The 9,249-nt window shown below is 38.8% G+C and overlaps 1 non-coding gene across 1 annotated transcript; it reads left to right on the forward strand.

Moving 5' to 3' along the window:
* The first annotated feature begins 576 nt into the window (after window positions 1-576).
* On the forward strand, window positions 577-683 carry LOC141636766 (small nucleolar RNA R71). The gene has a single exon (XR_012541352.1). It is a non-coding gene; the product is annotated as a small nucleolar RNA R71 (small nucleolar RNA).
* Window positions 684-9,249: the final 8,566 nt, after the last annotated feature.

Here is a 9,249-nt window from a genome sequence, read left to right on the forward strand (position 1 = left end):
GTCAGAACTTTGAAATTGCTGCTGCTGAGGCACATAAGGAGGCTTTTGAAACTGCTGTTGCTTATGAGGGGGCACATAACTTTGCTGCTGCTGCTGCTGTGGACCCGGATTGAGGACATTCTGGTTAGACCACCTCAAATTGGGGTGGACATTAGATGAATCGGGATATGTACTAGCCTGTCTATAATGTTGAAAGGCAGCACATACTTCATTCGAACTAGGGCAAAAATCCGAAACATGGCCCTCAGCTCCACATCTTTTGCATGTAAAGGGACCGTCTGAAACAACATTAACTTGGTAAATACCTCCCTTTTGAGATCCTCTTCCAAGCTCATACTTATCAAATCTCGCCGTAAGAGCCTCTAATGCAGCTACAGAAGGGGATTCAACAGCTCTCCTTTGATTTCCCCTGAAATTTCCATGCTCAGCTTTATGGGTGGCCATATCATCAATGATTTTCCACCCCTTAGTTTCTCCAACATTCTCCTGGAATCGCCATTAGTGCAAAGATCCGGGATAGCCCTCTGATCGTCATAAAGGCCATTATCAAATTGATTGCATAGGCTCCATTGCTCGAACCCATGGTGCGGAATAGTTCGCACCAGCTTCTTGAAACAGACCCATGCCTCATGAAAATTCTCACCAGGACCCTGTTTAAAGCTCGTGATCTGAGCTCTAATGGCATTGGTCTTCGAGGCAGAGAAATATTTCTTGTGGAATGCTAGGGCCAGCGAATTCCAATTAGTGATCCCGTTAGCAGCTCGATCCAGATCTCGGTACCATTCCTTTGCGGCATCACGAAGCGAGAATATGAACATCGTCTCCTTCACCTGGTCCTGGGTCACACCTGCTGGTGGGGGTATGGAGCAGCAGTAGTCAATGAATGTCTCCATATGTTTAGCTGCATCTTCATTTGCAGCTCCCCCAAATTGGTTTCTCTCAACCAAGTTAATATAAGACGGTTTCGGTTCGAACTTTCTGTCCGTCCCTGGTAATGCGAATCCCTTATAGAGATTCTTAGCTGTTGGCTCGGAGTGACTGGCTATACTTGCTTCTTCAGCCATGTCTGGAGATGTGGTGGTCTCAGCTGAGGAAGTAGAAACAGGTGACAAAGGTGGATCCTCCTCAAACAGCTCGTTCTCGTAGTAACTAGACAGAGTACTCAGCTCTTCCTCTGTCGGCAATACTCTAGATGATCGTCTCAACTCGCGCAAAGTCCTTTCGATCTCAGGATCCAATGGTCTCGGTGTTGGAGCTTGTGTCCTCCACAAAATAATGTGATAACATTTGTAAATCTCTTACAGGTTCACAAGGGTATACTTCGTATATTTAATCAGTTGATTAACGTTTACCTAATAACGGTTGGCTTGCTAGAAAGTTTGACGTTATTATCATACAGATGGCGGTGATCAACTGGTCCCTAAAGATCACACCTATAGGATGTGTTTGAGAAATGTGGTTATAGAAATATAATCACATTGATGCCCAATATGACTAAAAAGTTAGTCAATGTGTTGATGAGATAATTATTTAATGAAAATTAAATAATATTAGTTGAGACGAATTAACTGTCAATTCGTAAATTAAATATACTAAGTTATATTTAATTAAATGTATATAATGTTAGCTTGGACGAATTAATCTGTTAATTCGTAATTAAATATAATCAGTTATATTTAATGACAACAAGATGAATGTGTCATAGTGGTAATAGTGAGGGTACACAAACCAAGAGGTCTTGGGTACGATCCTCACTAGATGACAATTCAACACATATTATATATTTTTTGGAAAGACCAAAAATAAGGAGGAGATACTCCTTATTTCGGTCGGTTTAAAAATTAGGAAGGATTTTTCTTTCCTAATTGACTCCAAGTTTCGGTCTGTATAAAAAGAAAGGGAGAGAATTATTTCTACCCTAATGATTTTTCTTGACCTTGCCTCCTCTCTCTCATCTGAAAAAACACAAAAACAACTAAATTTTACAGAAACTTTTAGATCGATTTCTAGCATAATCAAGGGGCATATCTCATATCGTCTTGGGTGCAACTAATAGGCGAATATCAATTTTGATATTGTTCTTAGGCCAATTTTACTAGGACCGAAGGTTAATTCTAAATCCTTTATACTTTGTTTATGTATTTTGTTTATGACCATTGATCATCATTGTTAAATTCGTTATAATCCCTCTAGTTTAAGGGAAGTATACAGATGATTTCCCACAAGTGGTATCAGAGCACTAGGCCACGTTTTTTAATCTTGATGATTTTCATAAATTTGTATGTGAACAATGAGGTTTTTCGAAATATTTTAGGGTTTCGAATTTTTTTGGCTCGGCAAATTTTTTTTTTGTGCCGAATTTGTTTTTTTTTTCCTGCCGTTTTTTTTTCCTTTTAGTTTGATGATATTTTTCCATTATATTTTTCATATTATAGTTTATAATCAGTTAAAATTATCATATAAAGAATTGGTAGTTTTTGATTTAATGCAGATTAAGTTAAAATTAAATGGAATCGTCATGTTTATAATGAAAAGATTGTTTTTGCTATATAGTTTTTGGCATATAAATTAATCATGTTTATTATTTCATATGCTAATCATGTTCTAATAGCAAATGTAAACAATTTTGTCATCAAATCTTGTTTTAGGGCTAATTGCGCAAAAAAGAAAAAAAAAAAGAGGGAGGACGTTTTTTTTTAGGGTTTGCCATAGAAAAAAAAATTTGTTGTGTTTTTTTTTGGTAAGCCGAGAAAAAAAAAAAAAAGGAAAGTTTTGTTTTCTTGTTTTTTTTGCCATATTGCCGAAAAAATAAAATATGGAAAGTTTTTTTTATTTTTCCTAATTGCCGAATAAAAAAAAGGGGGGCTGTTTTTTTCCAGCCGTGTGGAGCTGAAATTATAAAAAAAAAAATTGTTTATTTTTCAGTCGAGACCAAATTATAATTGGTTTTTGTTTTTTATTTTGGCCAATTAGTTATTGTGAATCGGTTCACAATTTAAAGATACCGAGTTATTTTAAAGCAGTTTAAAATTTTGACGGACAGAATTCATATTACAAGTTTAATATGGATTAAGAATGAAATTAATGTGATTAATTGCGGAATTGTCACTTAATTTAATTTAAATAGGTGGTTTGGATAAATTAATCAACATAATTAAGGAATTGTGTTATGTATGTTTAATTTATTTTAGTTGATGCTTTAATTTTGTTGAATGAATCGAATGAATGAATTTTATTTACGTATTTATTTTTGCAATCGGTTGTAATTTGTAATACTTAGTGTGGCCTTAGTCAAATTATGTTTTCGTAATGAAGGAAACATGATTTTTATGTAATTATGAGATCTCGAATCTCCTTTATTTTAGTTTTGGGTTTTGAAATTAGAATGTAATAAATAGGTCAATTATGTAATTTTATTTATTGTAATTTCAAAGAAGACTAAAGATGAAGATTGGAGCTCACTCCCACTACATGGATCAAGGTGGAACATCAAGACAAGCTTCTCGGGTCCAAGGATGGATTCCAAACTTGTATTTATTGTTCATTTTGATAGGATAGGCCACACTAGGACTTTTACTGTTTATTTTTACGTTTTCATTCTTATTGCTTTTCATTCACATGTTAGTTTATGCATCATATTCCGCCTAAAACCAAACCACCTACTACTAAAATGCATGAAAATTGACTCATATAGGTTGTATGTTAGTTTTCATGGATATGCAGATGTCACAGTCTTTAAGCCATCACCTTAGTTTAATCATTCTCGCATGCTAGATTATACTTCACTTAAAATGAATTTAAATAAAGTTGATGGGATCTTCCTCTAAAACGGAAATTGAAATTAGTCTTTATAAGGGCAAACATCTATGAATCCCTTTTTCGTCGGTAGGCCTAATATGACCCCTTCTACGTTGGGTAAGTAGTTGTGTTGACTTAGTTTACCTCAACATCATAGTCCGAAGAGTTTCTCGTGATTATGATGGACTATAGATAGAATTTACAGAAATTTATCGACCAAGAATTCTAACGGTAGAATTAGCTAAAAGGTTAGCTTATCAATTTACAGAGATTTGAGTCTTGGGGTCATTTATATAATTCTTGAGAGAGGTCAATTGTATAAATTTTTTTTTGAGTCTTCGCGTTATGACATTATCTCATTACACTTAAAATTAAAACGATGCACATGCTTATTATTTTATTCTTCTTTCGCAGTGTAGAACACGTTTATTATCGATAATACTGTTACAACAAATGGCTGGAAATAACGCAATCCCAATGCCTAGTGCCACACTAGATCGTTCGTCCTGGCTAAAAATGTTCATGGACCAAATGAATCAGTCCACTCGACTGAAGAATGATGGGTCCAATTTTGCGGATCGGGAGGCGGACTACGGAATGTTGCCACTCGCGACGGTAAGCTCGGATATTTAATCGAGCCAATACCGGCAACCTGTGCCCAAATGTAGGAGTCAACGAGTCACTCGCTTATAGTGATTTCGTTATGGAAGCGGGTGCGATAAAGAACGTACTCATCTTTGCAATGGAAACCAATTTGCAGAGACGCTTCATTGCCCAAGGTGCAAACAAGATTTTCACCACGCTCACTAACGAGTTCTCAAAGGCACCGAGAATCGTTACATATGAGCATACCTGTCACTTCTTTGATGCGAAACTCCAGAAGGGCCAACCGGTTAGCCTACACATTCTTCACATGATTGAGAATGTCGAGAAGCTGGAGGCACTGAATTTTAAAATCAGTGAGAGCATTGTCATTGACCGAATGCTTCATTCTCTTCAAGATGGTTTTGCCCTTTTCAGGGCGAACTACTATATGAATGACTTGAAAAAGAGTCCTCATGAGTACACTCCCTTCTCGTCGTACGGGCCAGAAGGATATGAAATTGAGTGGGAGCGTGAAACAGGATGTTCTCACGATTTACAAAGGTAAAGGTAAGGGCAAGACTCATGGCGACCTAGCTGTAGGTAAGCCAAAGTTTAAGAAGCTAGGAAACGGTAAGAGTGCGCCTGGTGAGACTAGTGGCTCATAGGGCAAGACAAAGAGCAAGGGCGGTGACATAGAGTGCTACCATTGTCACAAGACTGGACATTGGAGGAGGAACTGTCCCGTCTACCGTGAGGACATCAAGGCAGGCCGCGTCGTTCCTGTTGGTATGTCATCTTATATTCATATGATTGATATTAACCATGCAAGTTTCGGAACTTGGGTACTAGATACTGGTTGTGGTTCTCATCTGTGTAATCATTTGCAGGGCCTAAAGAACATCATACCTCTCGAAAAAGGTGATGTGGACCTGCGAGTCGGGAATGGAGCACGAGTTGTTGCTGCCTCGAGGGGAACATATGTAATCCAACTCCCTAGTGGTTTTGAGTTATCTTTAAATAACTGTTACTATGTACCCAGTTTATCTAAGAATATTATTTCTGTTTCCGTACTTGCTAAAGACGGTTTTGCATTTTCAATAAAGGATAATAGTTGTATTTTCTCTTTTAATGAAATGATTTATGGCAAAACAGTTTCCATGAATCGAAATTTACATCTTAGATCAAACCACGGAAGTATTACACATGAATAATAAGAAGTTAAAGGTTGGTGACAAAGATCAAACCTATCTATGGCATTGTCGAATGGGACACATAAATGAGAAACGCGTGAAGAAACTCGTTGATAATGGGACTATTCCCGCATTCGATTTTTCTACATATGGCACGTGTGAATCATGTCTCATTGGCAAGATGACTCGAATTTCCTTCAAAGGTGTTGGAATGCGCGCTAGTGACCTATTAGGACTCATACATACGGCCGTATGTGGACCTATGTCAATTACCGCTAGAGATGGCTATAGATATTTTATCACTTTCACGGACGATTTGAGTAGATACAGATATGTCTACTTAATGAAGCATAAAAGTCAGTCCTTTGAGAAATTCAAGGAATACCAGAATAAGGTACAGAACCAACTGGGTAGAAAGATTAAAGCACTCCGTTCAGATCGGGGTGGCGAATATCTTTCAAATGAGTTTGATCAACACCTGAAAGACTGTGGAATCGTTTTGCAGTTAACTCCACCTGGAACACCTCAATTGAATGGTGTGTCCGAACGGAGAAATCGAACCTTACTTGATATGGTTCGATCCATGATGAGTCACACGGTAGTTCCTGATTCATTATGGGGTTATGCACTTTTGTCAGCCGCTCTTATACTTAACCGAAGTCTGTCTAAAGCTGTCGACAAGACTCCATTTGAAATGTGGAAGGGAACGGTCCCCAACTTGTCCTTTATTCGGGTTTGGGGCTGCGAGGCTTATGTCAAGTGGAGACACGAGGATAAGCTCGGCCCGCGATCGGTCAAGACATACTTTATAGGTTATCCAAAAGGAAAATTTGGTCATTACTTCTATTCGCCTACCGAACATCGAGTTTTTGTTGCGGCTAGTGCGACGTTCTTAGAGAAAGAATTTTTCGAGAACAAGTCGAGTAATAGAACCTTCGAGCTGTCGGAGATTCCAGAACCAGCAACCGAGGAACAGATGGAGGAAGTCGTACCTCAACTGATGATACGGTTAATATTCCTGAGGAACCTAGGAGGTCGGGTAGAGACTCTCATCCTCCGGACAGATACATTGGTATGGTCGAGTAGAATGACGTTTTACTTCTAGAAAGTAATGAACCCGCAACCTATAAAGGTGCTATAGCATGTTCCGACTCAAAGCTATGGCTTGAAGCCATGCAATCCGAGATGGACTCCATGTATGAGAATAACATATGGGATCTAGTTGATTTACCTAATAAGGTAAAACCTCTACAGTGCAAATGGCTTTACAAAATAAAGCGTTATGTAGACGCGCAACCAGATATCTATAAGGCACGACTTGTGGCAAAAGGTTTCACTGAAGTGCAAGGATTGCATTATGATGAGATTTTTGCACCTGTAGTCATGCTACGTTCCATTCGGATAATCTTAGCGATTGCCGCATTTCATGATTATGAAATTTGGCAAATGGATGTGAAAATCGCCTTCTTAAACGGTTATTTGGAGGAAGAGTTGTACATGGTGCAACCCGAAGGTTTCATAGATCCTGAGCATCCTAAGAAAGTATGCAAGCTTAAGCGTTCCATTTATGGACTTAAGTAAGCTTCTCGGAGTTGGAATCATCGTTTCGACCAAGTGATAAAAGAGTATGGTTTCACTCGATTGGTCGAGGAACCATGCTTATATATCAAGTCGAGTGGGAGCAAGATTGTATTCTTGATATTGTATGTCGATGACATACTCTTGATTGGGAATGACATTCCTCTCCTTTCTTCGGTTAAAGAATGGTTGAAGAACCATTTCCGGATGAAAGATCCGGTGAGGCACGGCGTATTTTGGGAATCCGTATCTACCGAGATAGATCACGACGGACGTTATCACTTAGTCAGGAGTCTTATTTGGATAAGGTTCTTGAGAGGTTCAGCATGACCAACTCCAAGAAGGGGAACATTCCTATGACGACCGGGATGCGCTTGAGCAAGTCTCGATCACCCACGACGCTGAAGGGATTGAGCGCATGAGTCGTGTTCCTTATGCATCTGCAATAGGATCGATCATGTATGCCATGATATGCACACGCCCGGACGTGGCATATGCATTGAGTATGACGAGTCGGTAAAAAAGACTCGATGAAACACACACCGGATAGCGATCAAAAATATCCTCAAGTACCTACGGAGGACTAAGGATTGGGTATTGACTTATGGAGGCGATACTAAGCTATGCGCAACCGGTTATGCAGATGCTAGCTTCCAAACGGATCGAGATGATTCAAAATCTCGGTTGGGTTCGTCTTCACTCTTAATGGTGTTGCGGTCACCGGAAGAGTTCCAAACAGTGTTGTAGCAGATTCTACTACTGAATCCGAGTACTATGCCGCTTCGGAGGCAGCAAAGGAAGCGATATGGATGCGTCAATTATTACAAGGGCTTTCGGTAGTTCCTAGTTCGAATGACCCGATCACCATCTATTATGATAATAGAGGTGCCATCTTCCAGGCTAAGGAGCCAAAGTCTAGCAACAAATCTAGACATGTACTTCGGAAAGCTCACCTAATCCGTGATTACGTGGAGCAAGAAGAGATAGTGATTGACAAGATTGCGACGGATGATAACATCACGGATCCTCTCACCAAACCGTTGAATTATGATAAGCATGTAGGGCATGTTAATTCCATGGGAATTAAACATGTTCCTGAGTTGTAATACTTGATTATGGATTTGATACATTATCTTTTTCATATACTATTTATAACTTCATCGTTTTATATATATAATATTTTGTTTTTCATGTGGATTGTACTAACAACATTGAACGCCACAAAGTGAACTGAATTACATTATATTTGTTTTGGTCCGTAATCGCCAATGTGAGCTGATAACTCCGGCTATTATATTGTGCAGTCGATTGATGGTGGGTTCAACGAGCCATAAGTCAAACGGTTGACTCGATCGATCACGATACGAGATTATGACGATACCTCGTAGGACAACTTTTTGTGACAACGTAATGGAGTCCTAAATGTTTAATAACATTCGGTGCCAGGTCGTGGATAGGACATCCATTGTGTTCCTAGAGTCGATTCTTTTGACTATCGACTGTCTCTTGAGATCAAGGCAGTTTTTGGGTGATTTTGGTTTCTTTCTCACGATCCCCCAGTGAATCGGAGGCTAAGTAGATTTTTTTCTGGGTCATTTCATATTGCGCTTACATCTGCAGGATTCGAGTTGAGGAAAATATCCAAACCTTATCAGGTATACTTATTTCTCAGGGCCACTCGAGGAGTTGTAACTGAAATGCATGGCCATGCTCGAATGTTGATTCGTTTATCAGTTAAGTTACTCTCTAATCGGGGAAACCACTCTTGATATTGATCGCTTGTAAAATACGACCTTTGTGAATTCGGATTTGCAAATTGTTTTACATTGAGTGGGAGAAATTTTATAGGATATGAGAATCGGTTATCGCACATACACTTGTGAGGACAAGTGGGAGTTTGTTGGAGCTTGTGTCCTCCAAAAATTAGTGTGATAACATTTGTAAATCTCTTACAGGTTCACAAGGGTATACTTCGTATATTTAATCAGTTGATTAAATTTTACCTAATAACGGTTGGCTTGCTAGAAAGTTTGACGTTATTATCATACAGATGGCGGTGATCAACTGGTCCCTAAAGGTCACACCTATAGGATGTGTT

The sequence above is a fragment of the Silene latifolia genome, chromosome Y, assembly GCF_048544455.1.
Source record: "Silene latifolia isolate original U9 population chromosome Y, ASM4854445v1, whole genome shotgun sequence".
In the NCBI taxonomy this organism is placed as follows: Eukaryota; Viridiplantae; Streptophyta; class Magnoliopsida; order Caryophyllales; family Caryophyllaceae; genus Silene; species Silene latifolia.